The sequence below is a fragment of the Phyllostomus discolor genome, chromosome 4 (genome assembly GCF_004126475.2).
Source record: "Phyllostomus discolor isolate MPI-MPIP mPhyDis1 chromosome 4, mPhyDis1.pri.v3, whole genome shotgun sequence".
NCBI classification, from domain to species: domain Eukaryota; kingdom Metazoa; phylum Chordata; class Mammalia; order Chiroptera; family Phyllostomidae; genus Phyllostomus; species Phyllostomus discolor.
The window spans coordinates 150215312-150236402 of NC_040906.2; the positions used below are offsets into that span (position 1 = coordinate 150215312).

General features: G+C 35.7%; 1 long non-coding RNA gene across 1 annotated transcript; it reads left to right on the forward strand.

Moving 5' to 3' along the window:
• Positions 1 to 839: 839 nt before the first annotated feature.
• On the forward strand, positions 840 to 1276 carry LOC118499909. Its single transcript, XR_004902448.1, has 2 exons — positions 840 to 890; positions 1117 to 1276. It is a non-coding gene; the product is annotated as an uncharacterized LOC118499909 (long non-coding RNA).
• The last annotated feature ends 19815 nt before the right edge of the window (positions 1277 to 21091 follow it).

Here is a 21091-nt window from a genome sequence, read left to right on the forward strand (position 1 = left end):
AAACTATTCACAAGTGTGTCATTTTAATTTCCAAAGAGATTGAGTTTTACTAGATATCTTTTTGTTGTGACTCTCTAACTCAATTCTGTTCTGAATCAACATATGATCTAACCTAGAGAATGCTGCATGTGCACTTGAAAATAATTCGTATTCTGAAGTCTTTGGAGTGTTTCATAAATGTCAGATGAAGTTGGTTGATAGTGCTGTTAAAGAGTTATATATCCCTGTTGATTTTCTGTCCAACTGTTCTATCACTTAGTAAAAGAAAAATTGATATTTCATAATAATAAAAATATGTCAAAAATATATAAGCATTAATGATTTATATATACACCTCAAAACAAAGTCTCAAAATACATGAAGTAAAAATTGACAGAACTGAAAGGAGAAATAGGCAATTTAACAATAATAGCTAGAAATTTCAACAGCCCACTCTTAAGGGTATTCTGGTCTTAAAGTCAATTTCTTTTCATACTATTATAGCAGCTTCAGCTCAATTACAGCTTCTGTTTTATGGTATATTTTTTCTACCCTTTTACCTCCAAGCTATTTGTGTTTTTAAATCTAAGTCATATCTGTTATAAATAGCATATAGTTAGATCTTGCTTTTTTGCCCAGCCTAACAATCTCTGCCTTTTGAATAGGGTGTTTAGCTCATCCACACTTACCTAATTATTGATATCATTGGATTATGTAGACAACTTTGTTATTTGGTTTCTATTTGTCTCAGGTTATTTTGTTCCTATGCTCTTCCTTTGCTAACTTCTTTTATATTTAAGAAATATTTAATTCAGGGGTGTCCAACCCAGGTCCCACAGGCTGCATGTGGCCCAGGATGGCTATGAGTGTGGCCCGCACAAAATAGTAAATTTACTTAAAACATTATTTAGGTTTTATTTTAAGATTTTATTTATTTATTTTTAGACAGAGGGGAAGGGTGGGAGAAAGACAGAAAGAGAAACACCAATGTGTGGTCACCTTTTGCATGCCCCCTTCTGGGGACCTGGCCTGCAATTTTAGTATGTGTCCAGACTGGTATTCAAACCAGCAACCCTGTGGTTTGCAGGCCAGTGCTCAACCAGCCAGGGAGAAACATTACTTAGTTTTATTACTAAGTTTTATACTAAGTTTTATTACTTAGATATGTACATTTTCTATATTAGTGATCACAAACTTGGGACCTGCTTGATGATTTTCAAAGATTATCAAAAGGGCTGTTGCATAATTAGGGTTATTATGTGAAGACATTTTTGCATATCTGTGGTAGTAGATGTCATGAAAATTATGCACGGACCCTTTTTTTTGCTCATCACTGTTCATTAGTGTTTGAGCATTTACTGTGTGTGGCTCAAGACAGCTCTTCTTCTTCCAGTGTAGCCCAAAGATGCCAAAAGGTTGGACACCCCAGATTAAAGTGTTCTAACCCAAGAGGAAAATCTTCTAGACATAGAGCTAAGTTAAGAGTATGGAACATGAATCTAAAAACATAGTTTCTAAACAATGATAAATTGGACTTCATAAAAATTAAAATCTTTTGCTCTATGAAATATCTTTTTAAGAGGATGAAAAGATAGGTCACAGACTAGAAGAAAATATTTGCAAACTATGTATTTGACAAAGAACTTGTATCTGGATATACAAAGATATCTCAAAACTCAACAGTAAAAAAAACAATCTAATTGGAAAATGGTCAAAAGGCATAAACAGATATTTCCCCACAAAGGAGATATGAACCATAAAGAAGCATACAGAAAGATGTTCTACATTATTAGCTATTAGAAAAATGCAAAGTAAAACCACAAGCATCTGTTAGAATAGCTAAACTAAAAAATAATAACACCAAATTCTGAAAAAGACACAGAGAAACTAAATCTCTTATACATTGCTGGTGTGAATGTAAAATGGTATAGCTACTCTGTAAAACAGTTTGATTATATGTAATATATATTATTTATAGATATAGATAGATATAGATATAGATAGATAGCTATACTCATGGAGCATTTATCCCAGCCAAATGAAAACTTATGTTTATACAATAACTTTGTACATGTTTACAGCATGCATGAATGTTTATTTGTAATAGCTCAATACTAGAAACAACCCAAATATCTTTCAACAGGTGAATAGTTAAACAAACACTGGAACAGTGATACAATAGAAAACTACTCAGTAATAAAAATGAACAAACTATTGATATATCCAACAACTTGGATGGATCTTAAGGGCATAGTGAAAATTTTACTAATGCTTAGTGGAAAAAAAGGGAATTTCAAAAAGGAATGTATTCTATATAATTCCATACGTATGGTATCTTAAAAAAAACAAAACTACTGAGATGGAGAAGAGATTAGTGATTTTTCCAGGGACAAAAGTGAGGTGAGGATTGGGTTTGACTATAAAGGTATAGCAACACGAGAGTTTTCTTATGGTGTTAATATATGTATTCTTCTGTATTCTGATTGTGTTGCTGGTTATACAAACTTTTGGGGGGGACATTTTTCTTCTATTTTTTAAAATATATTTTATTGACTATGCTATTACAGTTGTCACATTTCTCCTCCTTTATTCCCCTCCACCCTGCACACCATCCCCCACCCACATTCCTCCCTCTTTAGTCCATGAATTGTACATGTGAGTTCTTTCATTTGTACATTTCCTATGCTACTCTTAACCTTCCCCTGTCTATTTTATGCCTACCATTTATGCTACTTATTCTGTGTACCTTTTCTCCCTTTTTCCTACTTGCCCACTGCTGATAACCCTCCATGTGATCTCCATTTCTGTGATTCTGTTCCTGTTCTAGTTGTTTGCTTACTTTGTCTTTTTTAAGTTCAGTTGTTGATAGTTGTGAGTTTGTTGTCACTTTACTGTTCATATTTTGATCTTCTTTTTCTTAGATAAATCCCTTTAACATTGCATATAATAAGAGCTTGGTGGTAATGAGCTCCTTTAGCTTTATCTTACCTAGGAAGCACTTTATCTGCCCTTCCATTCTAAATGATAGTTTGCAGTATAGAGTAATCTTGGATGTATGTCCTTGCCTTTCATGACTTGGAATACTTCTTTCCATCCCCTTCTTGCCTACAAAGCTTCTTTTGAGAAATCGGCTGACAGTCTTATGGAAACTCCTTTGTAGGTAACTGTCTTCTTTTCTCTTGCTGCTTTTAAGATTGTCCCCTTATTTTTAACCTTGGGTAATGTAACTATGATGTGTCTTGGTGTGTGCTTCTTTAGATCCAACTTCTTTGGGACTCTCTGGGCCTCCTGGACTTCCTGGAAGTCTATTTCCTTTGCCAAATTGGGGAAGTTCTCCTTTATAATTTGTTCAAATGAGTTTTCAATTTCTTGCTCTTCCTCTTCTCCTTCTGGTACCCCTATGATTTGGATGTTGGAACATTGAAAGTTGTCCTAGAGATTCTTAAGACTCTCCTCATATTTTTAAATTCTTATTTCTTCATTCTGTTCTGGTTGAATGATTATTTCTTCCCTCTGGTCCAAACTGTTGATTTGAGTCCCAGTTTCCTTCATGTCACTGTTGGTTCCCCATACATTTCCTTTATTTCACTTTTCATAACCTTCACTTTTTGCTCTATTTTGTGACCACACTCAACCAGTTCTGATTACTGGTGTTTTGAACTGTGCATCTGATAGGTTGGCTATCTCTTCAATGGTTAGTTGTATTTTTTCTGGAGCTTTGATCTGTTCTTTCATTTGGGCCATTTTTTTTGTCTCCACACACCCGTTAGGTTGTAAGGAGCCTTAGGTGTTCATCAAGGTGGGGCAACCCAAATCTGTGGGTTGTGGTGCTGTGTGGGGGGGAGGGGTCCAAGAGGGAACGGTGCCTCTTTCTAAGCTCTCTGCCAGTCACTTCTGCCGCTGCCCACAAGCAAATCGGGCACTTCTGGTGGTGACTCCCTGGGTTTGTATATGTCCTAAGATCCTGTGGGTCTCTCCAACAAACTGTCCTGGGGGGCAAGCTCTCCTGTGAGGCTGGGTGTTTCTCCCACTGCTGCAACCCGCACAGGTTTTTTCAGTTAGAGGTTTTGAGGCTTTATTTCTCTGCAATGAAACCCTGGGTTGTGTGGTCTGTCTCATTCCCCAGTTGTTCCTCTCAGTTTATCTGCATGCAGATGTAGGACCACCTGCTCCAGCAGCCACAGCCTTGCCCAGCCGGGTCCTCTAGCCGCTGCCTTACTGTGAGTCCTCTCTACCTCTCCTATCAGTCTGGATGAATGTTTCTTCTTTAATTCCTTGGTTTTCAGACTTCCATAAAGTTCAATTTTCTGTTATTTCTGGTTGGTTTTTGTTTTTAAATTTGTTGTTGTTCTTCTTTTGGTTGTGTGAGGAGGCACAGTATATCTACCTAAGCCTCCATCATGGCCAGAATTCTGGTTACAGAAACTTGTACTTGCGATCAAATTGCACAGAATCACACACACACAAGTACATGTAATACTCAATGAAAACTAAGTACAGTCTGTAGACTAGTTAAAAGCATTATGCTAATGTCAATTTTCTGGTTTCTCATGTTGTATTAGTTATATAAGATATCACCACTGGGGGAAGCTGGTTGAAGGATTTAAGAGACTGTATGTACTAATTTAGCACCGTCCCATTGAGTCTAAATCAATTCAAAATAAAAAGTTAAAAACAAAACACATACACACTCATACAGAAAGTGTCTAATCCAATATATCAATCCATACTTTAATTTTGATCTGATGATACCATTTCTTCTTAGAGTTTTTCTTTTTTTTTTTCCTGGCTTGCTAAACTGGTTTGTTTCTCCACCAAAGTCAAAATGGAGAGTGGAGGTGAGTTGGGGGTACAAAGTAAGGAGGAAAGCATGAAAGGAAGAGAGGATAGGACAGCTCTTTCTGATTGATGTTGCATTAGGATGGCCTTGTGTCCTTCAGACCTGGCAGGAGTATGAAGTGGGTGCTCTCCCATCAGCAGTGTCATGGGTTTTTTGGAGACCCCCCTGTTGGGCCTTCAGATCACAGCTCCCTGCGTAAAAGTGGAACCTCTTCAGTGCCTGGGCTCTTCAGCCCAGTCTCCTCTGCCTCTTTTCTCACTGATGCACCCTACGCTTCTGAATGCTTTGCCCTGGCAGATCACCCCTTGGAGAGAATTTCTTTTGAAGCAACCCTATTCCAGGATTTCCTGTGGTTTCTACCTCTGATAACTGTAATTCCCATACCTTTGATCTGTTGACAACTGTGGGTGAAGTTACCACCCAAAGGCAGTGTCAGTTTTGTGACCACAGGTCACTTCAGCTTTCTCCAAAGTGAACTGGTCCTCAGTTCTCTGTGCCTTCCTCCACTCTGGTAAGATCTCTCTAGAATATTCACAGAATAACTCATAAGAACATGAACATGAAATGCTCCCAGTATCAAGCAAACATACATTTTACTTCTGATATCACTGAATTTGGCCTTAGATACAAAACCCATGGATGGCTGAATTAGTCTTAATTGCAACTCATCTAATTCATTTTTCATAGCTAATAGAGAAACAAAACAATATATTAAATTTAGATTGAACAGGCAAATTTTATTCATACTACAGAACATGCTGCCAATCCTAAAATGCATTTCTGGATCATTACAACATTAGTGTTTAGCAACCAATTAAACATGCATACACACACAAATCAACCCTAACCAGATAGTTCATTGTACATAAGCATAGATCTTTGCACAGTCTAAAGACTGCATGGAACCCTGCAGCTTGAACAACACTCTAAAATGACACACTAATAAGCAGGAAAAAAAGAGCTACAGTAAGTGTTCCAACAGAACTTGAGGAAACTAACAGACAGAATCCTAAATTGGCTATGTCACATTTTGGCAATAGCAGCCACTAGTGATTAGTGTGAAACAAGGCGCTAACAGGCTAAAGGCCCCACAAGAAGCCAAAATAAGTGGAAAACAAATGAACCTCCAGCACACAATATAACTGAAGACAACTCAATCATTGAAGTCTTACTTACAGTGTCAGCAATTCCACCACTCCCCAGTATACAGACACACACTTGTTTTTCATTCTTTTCTTCACCTTCACATTGTGCAATCTTTCTGTGCCCCGCATTTACCTCCTCAAGCCTAACTCCTGCCCCTATCTTGGGGCTCATCCTCTCAAGGTTGGTTTCTCTGTGTTTCTTCTGCTATATCTCTTGCACATCAACAAACCTTCCTCGAATGCCATTTTCACCTCATCACACCTGGGGTTAAGAATTTATTGCTTTCTCATTGGTTACCTAACTCTTACAAACTCTTTAACTCAATTTTAGCAGTAAAACCAGAGTATATCTTTATATAAAGACAGAGACTCATGGAGAATACATGAAAACTCAAACACATTTGAATGCTTTCTGGTATTTCTGAAGACCCAGTGAGGGAGAAAAGTGATCTCTAGCCAGAGAGAGGGTTGAGGCTCTCAGATTCTCAGCACCCCAGGCAAGATGCAGCTCATGGTGATAGCATAGAAGGGCACGGGCATGGTTCTGACCATCTGGATGAAGAGGGCTTCTCATTACCCCATCCTTGTACTTTGGTAGTCAGCTCCAGTAGCTACAATAGCAGCAATACAAGTAGTGGGTGCATGCTCTATTGTCACAGGATGTCCTCAAAAGTTGGCCATTGTACCCACCTTCTTATGGATATAGTAGCTGTGCATAAAGAAACTAATCCAATGCAGAATGTCTACGTGTTAACATTAATGTATGACCAAAGCTACCTGTCATGGGTTGAATTGTGTGCAAGTCCTAATTCTCTGTGCCTGTGACTATGATCTTATTTGGAAATAGGGTCTTTGCAGATGTAATTAAGTTAAAGACATTCAAGTAAGATTAGCCTTAATTTAGGGTGGATTCTAAATTCAATAACTTGACATCCATATTGGAAAAAGAGTAGGGATACTTGAGGCACACACATAGAGAATAAGGCCATTTGAAGAAGGAAGCAAAGATTGGAGTTATGTAGCTACATGCCAAGGAACACCAAGGGTTGCACTGTTGTTAGCCAGCAGAAGCCAGGATAAAGGCATGGAAAGGAATCTCCCTCAGAGCTTCCAGAGCCTGGAGTCTAGACAGAACTAGTCCTGCCAACAACTTGATTTTGGACTTCTGGCTTCCAGAACTGTGAGGGAATAAATTTCTGTTGTGTTAAGTTATCAAATTGTGGTGATTTGTTACAGTATACATTGGAAACTAATTCACCACTACAGTAGAATGAACTTTTGGAAACAATAGTAAATCTGAAATTGTGTACAAAAAATTTAATAATTATTTTAATTGTATTATCCAAGTTTTGTAGTGAAAGTTTTGCAGTTCATTTTATTTTTTATTATTATTAATGTTTGAATACAGTGTCTCCATTTTCCCACCACCACTTTCTCTCACCCTACCCACTCCCACCTCCTACCCTCAGTTCTCTTCCCTTTTGGGTTTGCCCATGGGTCCTTTATACATGTTCATTTATGACCCTTTCCCTTCTTTCCCATGTTATTTTCCTCCCCTGTCCCATCTGCTTACTGTCAGTTTGTTCTTTTTTCATTTTATTTTAATTGTTGTTCAAGTACAGTTTTCTGTCTTTTACTCCCATCCCAGTGCACCCCTGCAGTCCTCCCCACCTCCCTTCCATTTCCACCCCACCTAGTTTTTGTCCATGTGTCCTTTATACTTCTTCCTGTAAACCCTTCAGTTTGTTCTTAATTTTAATGTCTCTGGTTATATTTTGCATACTTGTTTGTTTTGTTAATTAAGTTCTACTTATAGGATGGGTGGATCATACTGTGTTTGTTTTTCACTGCTTGGCTTACTTCATTTAGCATAATGCTCTCCAGTTCAATCCATGATCTCAAAAAGAGTAGTAAAATTTTAAAGTTTGTTATTATAGCACAGTAATAATAACTTCTCAATTGCCACATTTTACCAATGGTCACTACAGTACATATTCATGATATAACTGGATGCTCACTCTTAACTAAAATTAGTGGAAGAGCAAGATTTCCAAGGTACTTCATTTTTTACCCACGATATTTTTATTTTCTCTACATTTTTACAAATGTATATCTAAGATGGTTGATCATGGATATTGTTATACATAGTTTAAAAGGTTATAGCCACCAAATCAGTATTAAAAGAAATATTAAAGGAACTTGTCTAAGAAGAAATAGGCAAAAAATAAAAGTATGAATAAGAAAATATTACTAAGAAAAATATCCTCACTGACAAAGCCACATCCATAATAAAAGCAGTGGATCAACCAACATTAAAGCTAGTGCAAAAGTTAAAAGGCAAAAGTAGGAAGATCATGCGTCACTACAAACAGTAAGTTAAGAGACACACAGAAACTAAATAAATAAATAAATAAATAAATAAGCAAACAATGAAAAAAATACACATTTGGAGGGGGTGAGTAAAAGTGTGTGTGATTTTAGAATGTCTTCAAACTTAAGTGACCATCAACTTAAAATAGACAGCTACGAATACAGCTTGGTGTGTGTAAAGCTCGTCCTCTCAACCTCACTGCCACTTTTTAAAACCGCTATTTTCTAAAGAGAACTCAGTTCAAGCCAAATATTTCTTAGGTTTCATTCAAAGGAATTTATTTTAGAAATTATCAAAAGATCTTTGAGAAATGCTATTCTTAATTTATAAATAGAGACTTGAACCCAATTTAGCAATGTATTGTGGGTCAATTGACTTTATTTGCCCCCTGCTTTGGACATATTCCTATTGTCAATTCTTTTTTCTTTAGATCATGCTCTGGACCCTTGAATATTTAACAGATACAAAATTAAGTGAGAAAAAGTGCAACAGATCCAGCCTGGTCCATGATAAAATGGAATATGGAAAATGGAAAAGATATACCCATGTTCATAATAGCATTACTCACAATAGTCAAAAGGTGAAAGCAGCTTGTTCTCATCAGCAAATAAACCAATAAGTGAAACATGATATGTATAAAAAAATGACATGTTAACCAGCCTTAAACAGGAAGAGGATACTGACACATGCTTTAACATGGATGAGCCTTACAGGTATTGTGCTAAATGAAGTGAGCCAGTCACAAAAGGACAATTACTAGATGATTCCACATACATGAGGTTTCCAGAGCTGTCAAAAACAGAAACTTGGCTACCAGAGGAGGGAGGAACATAGGGAGTTGCTGTTTAATGGGGACAGTTACAGTTTTACAAGATGAAAAGAGTTCTGGAAACAGATTGGTGGTAATGGTTGCACAACAATTGAATGTACTTAATGACATTAAACTGTATACTTAAAGATGGTTTAAAAGGTAAGTTTTATGTTGTGTATATTTCATAAAAAATGAAATTTCACAGAAAATGAAGTTAATCACCTCCTGAATACTGATGTCTTCTGTATTGTACCCTCCCTACAAGGCTCTGGCAACATAAGCTATGACAGCCGGGTTCCTGTCATTGTTGGCACTTGGTGGATGATGACTACCTACTGAAAGGAGTGTCCAACCTGCCGGAAATATATTCCCAAATCCATGTGAGCAAACAGTGTGCCATCTGAGTTCAAGCTGTGTCACTATTTTTCCCCGTGTGACTGGGAATACTGCAGGGCTGGGGATGATCATGTGGAACAAAAAATCCAAAATGTGGTAGAGAAGCTCCCTGGAAGCAAAAAGAGTCACAGGGACACCTGGGAAGCTCTGATTATGCTGCATTCATAGAGGTTTCGACCACTGTTTTTGCCACTGTCAGACTTTTGGCTCTAAGCTAAATCCTGCCTCTCCTCAGGTTCCTGATGTAAAAGTCCGGCTTTCTAGGTGAACAGACATTGAAGATGTTTTAGAGTAGGAAGCAAAAGGCCCAGCAGCTATAGACTACTTTAAAAAAGCAAGCCAGGTAGAATTGTTTATTTTTTTTAAATATAGTAATTGCTTTGGTAGAGGGAGAGAAAAGGGGAAAGACACTAATAACACCAATTTCCACCACTCTTTCAAATATTAGGTAGAAAAGTAAGCAGAAAGGGGCAGCTCTATATATTTCTTGGTTTCCTTTAGGCTTTGTGAATAGCTTTTCTTGAAAGAAAATAAACCCCTATTAAAAATCAGACAAGAATAGATTTCCATGTACTAATGAAAGAGTGAGGCAAAACTCGGTGCCAGACCTGTGGTTCCCTTTCCCGTCATCACTGGAAGAGGATGGATTTTATTAGGACTCCCATCCATCTTTTGCTTGTATTAAAACTGTTCATTTTACAAGTTACATTATTAGTGTAATATTTAAAGGAAATAAAATACTAGTAAGCTCCCTGGACAGTGTGGCTCAGTTGTTTGGCGCATCAACCTGTACACTGAAAGGTTGCTGGTTCAATTCCCAGGCAGAACAGAGGCAACCAACTGAGCTCTCTCTCTCTTTCTCTCTCTCTCTCTCTATCTCTCTCCCCCTGTTCCCTATCCCCTCTCTCTAAAAATCAATGGACATGTCCTTGAATGAGAATTTTTTAAATACTAATAAGCATAAAAAATGAAGTAAAAACCACCCATAACCCTATCACCCAAAAACTATTGTCAATATTTGGATGTATAATATTACTTTAAAAATAAATGGACCAGTACTACACATGTTATGTTACTTTCTTTATTTTTATAATATTTTTAAATTAAGATATAATTTGTGTACAAAGCACATTAATTATCTACTGCTGCATTAAAAACACTCTCAAGCCCTGGCTGGCGTAGCTCAGTGGATTGAACACAGGCTGTGAACCAAAAGTGTCTCAGGTTCAATTCCCAGCCAGGGTACATGCCTGGGTTGCAGGCCATAACCCCCAGCAACTGCACATTGATGTTTCTCTCTCTCTCTAACTCCCTCCCTCCCCTCTCTAAAAATAAATAAATAAAATCTTTAAAAAAACACCCTCAAAACTTAGCAGCTTAATAAAACAACAAATATTGACTATCTCACACAGTTCCTGTGGGTCAGAAATCTGGAAGTGGCTTGGCTGGGTGATTCTGGCTCAGGGTTTCTCATGACCATGACATTGCAGTAAAGATGACATCTAAGCTGCAGTCATAAGAAGACCAGCCATTTCCAAACTCCCTTTCTGGTCATCAGCAGACTCCTACTACTCACTGTTATTGAATTGAGGGTTTTAGTTTCTCTGCACAGGCTGCCTGAGTATCCTAAAGACATGGCAGCTGGCTTCCCGACAGCAAGTGATCCAAGAGAGAAAAAGCATGAAAGCAAGACCAAAATGGAAGACACAGTGTTTTCTACAATCCAGTCTCAGAAGTTACGGTACATACAGCACTTCTGCTGTATTCTAAGGGCCACACAGACCAACCCAGGTATGATGTAATGCCAAAAAGCAGGGATTATTAGTGGTCTTCTTAGAAACTGGCTTCTGTAATAAACTGCACAGATTTTCAGTGCACATTTGATGGGCTGTGACAAGTATACACACTTATGTAACTATTACCAATCAAAAAATATTTCTCAGTCTAAAAAGTTTTCTCATGCTCTTTTCCAGGCAAGCCCTATCCACCTCACCAAATGGAACCATTGTTTTGATATTTTATTTACCATAGAATTGTTTTGTTAGTTCATATCCTTCATACAAATGGAATTGAACTGTAGGAACTTATATATTCTGGATACAAGTTTCTCTCTGGCTTCTTTGACTCAGTAGTATCTCTGGATTCATCCATGCTGGTAAATGTATCAGTAGCTCCTGCCTTCTAATTTTGACTAGTATTCTATTGTATGAATAGACCAAAAACTGTTCATCCTTTTTCCTATTGACAGACACTGGGTTATCTCCAGTTTGGAGCTAATATGAATAAAGCTGTTATGAACATTCTTGTGCAAGTTTTTTTGTGGGCATATTCTCTCATGTGTCTTGGGTGAAAACCTTGGCTCACAGAGTCAATATATGTTTAATTTTATTTTAAAAATTGCCAAACAGTTTTCCAAAGTGATAATACCATTTTACATTTTCACCAGCAACTTATGAGAGTTTTAGTTGCTACATATACTCACGAACATTTAACTTCTTGTTTTCAAATTTTAGCATTCTGATGGGTATGTGGTGGTATCTTATTTTAGTTTTTGTATTTCCCCAATGCTATTGAGCACCTTCTATGAGTTTAATGGCCATCTGTAAATCTTTGGTGAAGGATCTGATCAAGTCTTTTTCTCAGTTTTAAAACTTGAGGGGTTTTTTCCAGCTTTACTTGATAGATATTTATAGAGCATTGCATTTAAAACTGCAGGGCACACATTTTTCTATAGTTTACATGCAAAATTTTCCAAGATAGTTCCTGTACTAGTAGAAAAAACAATCCTCAATAAATTTTAAATATTTAAAGTTATATTAACCATATTTTCTGACCACAATGGTAAGATACTAGAAATCAAATATAAGAAAAAAAAAAACACAAATATTTGGAGATTACACAACAGGCTACCAAACACCCAATAAATAAAAAATTAAAACAGAAAAACAACAACTATATTGAAAGAAATAAAAATGCAAATGAGTTTTTTCCAATATTGACTTGGTATTACTTATATATTCTGGATACAAGTTTCTTGTCAGATATATGGATTGTAAATATCTAATCCCAGTCTGTAGTGCACCTTTTCATTTTCTTAATAGTGTATTTTTTATGATGACACATTTTGATAAAGTCTGATTTAACAAGTTTATGTTTTATTGGTGTGTTTTTCATGACTTAACTGAGAAATCTTTGTCTTTCCCAAAATTGCAAAGATTTTATTCCATGTTTTCTTCTACAAGCTTTATAGTTTTAGCTTTTCTGTTTAGGTGTATGATGCATCTTAAATTATTTTTGGGGTGTGAGGTTGGGACTAAGGTCTATTTCTTTATTCACATAGGTATCTAGTTCTAACATGATTTGTGGAAAGGGTTGTTTTTCCTTTTTCAAATGCTTTGTGCTTTTATTGAAAATAAATGGACTGTGTGTGTGTGTGTGTGTATGCACACATATATATGCGCTTATTCTAGTCTCTCTATTTCATTCCAGCCATCTATTTGTGTAAACTTACACCACCATCACCATACTATCTTGATTGCTATAGCTTTAATGTACATCTTAATGTAACACATTGTGCTTTTAACACAAAACAATATGTTATAGATACCCTCCCAGGACAATTCTACTGTGACACCTTCAGCTGTTGTGAATGTATAGTATTCTATTCTATGGATAAGCCCTAATTTATTAAACAAATTCCTTATTTTTGGCTATTTTTAGCCTTTATATTTTGAAGAATCATTTAAAAAAATTGCAGTGAGCCCTGGCCAGGTAACTCAGTTGGTTGGAATTTCATCTCAAACACCAAAAGATCGTGGGTTTAATAGCTGATATGGGCACATACCTAGGTCAGGGGTTCAACCTCTCCGTCAGGGAGTGTACAGTAGGCAACCAATCCATGTTTCCAAATTTTCTCTCACATCTGTGCTTCTCTCTCTCTCTCTCTCAAATCAACAAAAAACATCCTGGAGTAAGGGTTGAAATTTTCCCTTGTCCTTTGCATTGTTCTAAATTATTTCCTAATTTTTTTTGAAGTGAAATTGCTAAAGTGTTTGTTGATTTTTAAAGATTTTCATGTACTGCCAAGCTATTCTATAAAGACTGGGCCCATGTACAGCTGCCAGCACTAATATATAAGAGAGCTAATGCGTGTATTATTATTTAAATAAAATTTGCTGTGTAATTTTAATTCATAGACAACACTAGTGTATCATTGATGTTCTAATGTGCATTTGTAACTTATAATTTGATTTTTTCTAGTAAAACTTAAAGAATATTTTACTCATATTGGGCATATAAATACAAATTTCTTCTTTTCTGAATTGCCTGTTCATGCTGTTTGGTCATTTTCTCTTGCCACTACTTTCTTGGTGGACTGATGGTCAAAGCTAATTATAACCACAGTGTAGAAGTCCTTTCAGGCTAATTATAGGATGGTTAAACATATCATTTTTCTAGAAATAGTATAAATGAAATAAAATTACAGAAGAGATTCTATTAAAGGTAGCTGTTAAAATAATTTTATTCATTATAATTATATTTTGACCTTGTCCCAACTACAAGCTCCTTTTCCTTATCTTTTGCATCAGACTCGGACTTTGCTACCTCGGGGCTCTGGCACTGTACTCAGTCTGTCCAGATGGCTTCTGACCTCCTAGTTTGCCCTTGCTTTGGCCTGAACACTTGTCATTCCTGCACTCTGAGACTGTTTCTTCTAAATGTGTTTCTTTGACACTCTCTAGTTTTTCCCTTCAAATTTCTCTTAAAACTTAATTTTCACCTACCTAAGTTTTTGATCAATATAGTGTTACTGTGAACTTCTTGTTATTGAAAAATATAATGAAATGCTTTTTAAAAATGTAAAGAAATACTAAAAGAAAAACCTCACCTATATTAGAAAGGAGAATTTTTTGTCTCCTCTGTTGTGCCTGCTTCTCTTAATCACTTTAGTGCCATTATTTAGCACAGAAAAATTCCCTCTAATCTTACTACCAGGAATAGTTTGCTTTTGAGCAGTTGGTTTTTATGTATGGACTTCATGAATCATTTAACCGATCATGCTCTCCTATCTGAGCTGGCTGATAGAAATCTCAGTCAGATTTGCAGTCCATCTGTGCCAACTGGATTGCATCTCAAAACATGTTTTCTATCTATTAATCTCACTCTTATTTTTCATCATTTTTTTCTTACTCTTCTCTTATTTTCCTACTACTTATTGTCCATTTACTTTGACTTACATTTACTTAAAAAATTAAAGTCTTATAGTATATATTTTGAACACTGACTTTAAATGTTTTTCAAAATGAGATGGATTATCTATAAATAAACAGACAATCTCCTATAAAAAATAAAGGAAAATTTGTTTAGCCCAATATCATAATTTGTGTCTCACATATCATGAGCTAAAAGCTCCTAAGAGCAGTACCTCTTGCACCCTATTAGCAAATAGAGGGGTGGATATCTAGAACTTAATTGAACCGCCAAAGATCACAGAGTGAGTCAATCATGAGTGTCTGTGACGAATCTTTGCTTCTTCACCCAGCACACTGTTTATGAATCCAACACTCAACTTGCACTTGGGTCATGACTATTTAGGGTAGTTAATTACTTTGAAAACTCATTCAAAAACACCAGTCCCTGCTTTGAGATCTATGGGTTTTTAGGTCTATGGAGAACTAGCCTAAGGTTATTACAAAGTTAATTGTTTTGAATTTTTTTAAAGCAGCTATGGTATAGCAAAAAAATCACTGTGTCTTGACTTTTCCAAAATCTATAACTCAGAATTAGGAAAAATTACTGTGATTTTGTTGGTCTCACTGCTAAAAAATATACAAAGTATTAATAGTTAAAATATACAAAGGTGCTTAGGAAATTCAAAGTTAGGTCAAAGATAATGTTGGTTAGTTGTCAGGGGAGATAAAATAGCATACTTGAGTTACGATTTGAGAGAATGATGGGGCTTAAATTATTTAATTCAGAAAGGAGTATAAATGCAAAAGCAGGAATGAGGAAGGTATTTTGAAGACAAAGAAAGTACACCATTTGACCAAAGTGGAGGGACCATTTTGGGGATTATGGGTTTAAATTGCATTCTCACCTTTATAGGACAAAATGAAAACCAAGGGAAATTTTTAGTTTCATTCTCAAAGGTGACTGGACATAACCATAAGCTCCTCAATAAGACAATAGCAGGCTGGCATTTTTGTTGCTGAAAAACATAGATGAGAACAGAACAAGAGATACCATTTGGAGAGGTAATGTTAGTTAAGTTTGCCTCACAACGACCTTTGCATGGAAAAGAAATGATGAGTTTAAGACTCATCATCTAGAAGAAATGGAACTTAATGATTGCTTAGATTAAAAGACATTGGAAGAAAGATTGTTGTAAGTCCTCAAATGTCAGAAATGAGACAGTTTTGAGATGTTCAAAAAGCAGAAGTCAAAACTGGAAGTGACAGTGTGATAGTTTTAAGTCATTAAACTAGGTAACTCAACTACTGAGTTCCACTCAATACATAATCTTATACTAGACACTATAGAAGGTAAAGAAGAAAGGTAATATATGGTAAAGTAAAGCTCAAATACAAAGAGATGTACCAATGAGAGTGAGGAGCATAGATGTAAATAGGGAGCCAAATGAAGTGTAAAAAAGATCTTAAATGGAAAACATATCTGGGAAGTAAAAATACCCAACAGAGTAAAAGGCAACTTTAGAATGGAAAAAAATATTTACAAACCATATGTTTGATAAGGGGTTAATCCAGAATATACAAAGACCTCCTATAACTCAACGACAACAAAACAAATAACTCAATCTAACAATAGACAAAGAACTTGAATAGATATTTCTGTAAAGAAGATATATGAATGGCCAATGAGCATAAGAAAAGATGCCCAACATCAGTAATCTTTAGGGAAATGCAGGTGAAAACCACAATGAGATTTTACCTTACAATCATTAGGTGGCCACTATTTTAAAATATATATATATATATATATATATATATATATATATATATATATAAGTGTTTGATGAGGATGTACAGAAATGTGGTACCCTGGGTATTGTTGGTGGGAATGTAAAATAGTGCAGCTGCATGGAAAAGAGTAGAGATTTCTCAAAAAATTACCATATGAGCTAGCAATCCCACTTCTGGGTATATATATAAAAGAATTGAAAACAGGGTCTCAAAAAGATATTTACACACCCATATTCATTGCAGCATTGTCCACAGTAATCAAGAGATGAAAGCAATAGAAATGTCTATCACCAGCTGAGTGAATAAAAAAAAGTGTAATACACACAAAATGTAATACTATTCAGGCTTAATAAAGAAGGAAATCTTGCATATGCTACAACATGTATGAAATTTAAGGACATTATGCCAAGTGCAATAAGCCAGTTACACAGAGACAAATACTGTATGCTTCCATTTGTGAGGTATGTAAAGTAGTCAAACTCATAGAAACAGAAAATAAAATTGCAGTTGTCAGGGGCTGTGGGAAGGGGGAAAAGAGAGGTTGTTCAATGAGAATAGAGTGTTAGTTTTGCAAGGTGAAAAAATTCTAGAGATCAGTTGCACCAGAAGGTTCATATAAGAAATCTCTGAGAATGGGAGAAATGAAGGAAAGCTTTCTAAGGCTCAGTACTGAACCTTAGAGGAAGCCATAATTTGACAGGAACTCTTGAAGAAGACAGAAGAAGAATGATGAGAGGTTCGATAAAGAGTATAGTATCACAGAAGCTGAGAGAAAGAATGTGCTGTAAGAAGAACAAGATGCAAGAGAGAGATGAACAGGATATCAAGGAAACAGAGAAATCATCGTAGACCTTAGATGGGGCATTTTTAACATTCATTAATTGATTCTGTCCACAGAGATTTGTTGAGCTCCAACTATGCACCAGGCACTATTTCAACAGGAAACAAAGGGGACAAAGTCTTCTTCATTGTGTTTGCAGAAAACTAATAAATATATTTCAGATAGGGATAAGCACTACAAAGAAAAATAAGCAATCTAAGGAAGCTGGGATGAGGGACACTGTTTTGCTACTTTGTGGGGTTTTTTTAATAGAGTAACCTAGGGCCCATCTGATCAGACAACTGAAGAAAGTCTTATGAATATGTGGGGAACAGCATCAGGGCAGAGGGAAGAGCAAATGCTAAGGCCTAAAACGGGAACACATGAGACTGAGGAGCAGTAAGAAGGGCAGTGTGATTGATGCAGTTTGAGAAAGAAATATCAATAAATGATGAGTCCTCAGAGGTGGCCAGGTAGCTGTGGCACTGAAGATCAAAAGAGAGGGATATGAAGTTCACAACAACTCAGAATGAAAAAAAAAGTTTCAGTTTGCTAGTGGAAAAAAAGGACAGATGAAATGAACTGGAGTTGAATGGCTTTTTGGTACCACAGGAGGTTTTGTTGTTTTAAGAAAAGTAATATGGCAAGCTTTTTGTGTGGAGGAGGGGAGAAAGAAATACAGGAAATTTTGCCACAGGAAGGAATCATTATAGAAGCAAAATCCCATCAAAAAGGAGAAAAAAATGAAATCCAAAATAGAGTTCAAGATATTGGATTAAGGAAAAGGAAGAAATGCTTCCTTCCTTCAGAGATCCTAGGGATACATGCAAGAATAAAACTGTAGCCACTGAAGCCTGCTCTCAACACCTGCTTCTGTGCAGCCAACCCAAAAGTATACAAAGTCAGACAGTATAAATTCAACTGAAATAAGAGACAGATGGTCCTTGAAGTCTGTAGGCATAGATAGACATTTGAGGTGATTCATTAGAGCCAAATAAAGAAAGCTCTTGGTTGTTGACTTAACAAATTACTACAGTTTATTTACAAAATCTTAGGCTTGGTTAGGTATGGGTTTAAGAGTTTTGGTGATCATCACAAGAAAAACAGAAATGGTTTGATCTTTATTTTCCTTAAGGCTTCTAAAAAGATGGAAACCATCTTGAAAGAAATCTAAAATAAATAGTTCACAATAATTTAGAAAGTTCAAAATCTCCTTAGAACAATTAGCAGCATGAGTTTATGGAGAAAATCATGCCAAATAAAGCTGAAAGTCTTTTAAAAAACACATCCCGACTAAAATAAATGGAAAAAGTTTAATAATATTAAATTTTACTATTAATCAACATTAAGAACATTAAACAGTCTTAGGTACATGGCTCCTCTGTCTTAAAAAGTTTTGCTATAAACAAGATACTCTGGATTTCTGAAAAATAGTCAACACAAAGTCTTGATATTTAATGTGTATGGCTAGTATAATTGACTAGAGCTTAGGCCTGAATACTGGAAAACATGAGAAAAAACACAAACAAAAAAGATGAAAGACACATTAAAACCACAGTGCCTTTCTGTCAAATGTAACACAATACCTACCAAGTATCGAAATGACTTTTGGTATCAACTAATACCATGATTTAACTGTATTAATATTTTTTAAATTGTGAAATATAACATCCCTGTAAACACATGCATAAAACACACATGTGTAGTTTAATAAATGCTAATCATCATCCCCCCTCTACTTTTCCTTCAGGGATAACTGCCATTTGTGACGCTCCTTCCCTTCCCCTCCTTCATACTGTTCCTACCCATGCACACTTCCCATATTGTTTCACACCAGCAGTGGATGAAGGATCCTGTTCAACTGACCTACATGCTGGCATTTGTACTGCTCAACTTTTAGATTTCCACCTATGTAGTGGGTGTGACATTCTACCTCACTGGTTTTAATTTACATTTCCTGATTGCTGAGTTTGAGCACCTTTTTGCATGTTTATGGCACAGCTGGAATGGCTCTTTTGATAGAAGAACCATTTTGTATTGAGCTGCTCATTTTTTTGTCTTCTTGATTTCTAATAATTCTTTATATAATCCTTTGAGTTATATGTCTTACAGATATCTTCTCCTAGTTTTTGACCCACTCTGTAATTTTCTTTTTGATGTATTTCAGTGAACATGCATCCTTAATAATAGCCAACATTTACCAATTTCCTCCTACAATTTTAGCCTTTTCTATTTCCAACCTAATTGCATTATGGTCAGAGAATGATTACAAATTGGTTGGGCCAGCTCCTTTTCTAGCAAAAATTCAGTTTTTATAAATGTTTTCATGTGGGCTACACATTAGTATGTAGACTGTGTATTTCCAAACCATTAAATGCATTGTTCTTTAAATATCAATTAGACCAATCTTAATTGTTCAATTAATATCTTCTATATCCTTACTAATTTTTGTCTGCCTGGTCTATGGTATTTTAGAGAGTACTAGAGTAGCATATTTGCCAATTTTTCTTTGTAATTCTGTTAAATTTGGGTTTACATATTTTGAAACTATGTTTTTTGTTCACAAGGTTTAGATTTCCTATAACTATAGGGTGAATTAACAATTTTAATATTATGTTGTGGTCCTCTTTATTTCTTATTTCCTTAGAGTTTAATGTCTAATATTAAGATAGTTGCCCCAGGTTTCTTTGATTATTTGTCTAATGTATATATTTTTATTCTCTAGGCCTAAAAATTTAGGTATCTTTTGGATGTACATGGTCTATTATAAATAGTGTATGGCTGGATTGTTTTTTAATACAGCTTGGTCATCTTTATATACTACCTCTGGAGTTTAGTCCACTTACATTTACTGTGATTAATAATATGAAATATATATAATGCTTTTATATTATTAACCACTATTACAAAGATATTTAAAGTGAGGAATTGGCTCACATAATTATGGAGGTTAAAAAGTGTCATAATCTGCCATCTGCAAGTTGGAGACTCAGAAAAGTGGACGGCGTATCTCCAATTCTGAAAGCCTTAGAACCAGCTTAAGTCTCAGTCCAGTCCAATGGCAGAAGACCAATGTCCCAGCTCAGTCAGACAAAAAGGCAATTCTACCACCCTCTGACTTTTTATTCTATTCAGACCTTTACTTCATTGCGTGATGTTCACCCCATAGAAGAGAGCAATCTGCTTTACCAACAAATGCTGGTTTTATACAGAAATACTCTGAAATAACATTTAGCCAAAATCTGAGCACCCCACGCCCAGTCAAGTTGACAAAAAAATTGATTATCACACTTGCTAATGTTAATAATCCATTCCTAAAACATCAGATGTTTTGCATGAAAATACTGAGAGTATAATTTCTGTTATTTTAAATGAGAAAACGTATAATGCATCATATGTTAACCCTACCTGTCAACCAATTTTCTTAAGTAAAATACTTAAATAAAAATAAACTATCATACTGGGATATAAAATGCTTGAAACATTATTTTATGATTACCAAACATGAAAGTCTGAATGAATACCCTGAACAATATATTTACAATATGGCAGAACAAATTACAGCATTAAATATATGTTAGAAAGAAATTAGTGAAAAATTTTCCAGTAAAAACAAGCCAATTACCTGTGATAAACTGTAACTCACCAAGGGAGGAGAAAACTTGCAGAAAACTGTGGAGGGCACAGGATGGAGGCACAACTGTTTGCCACTGGTTGTTGAAAGTGCTGACGTAGATGACTGAGATGAG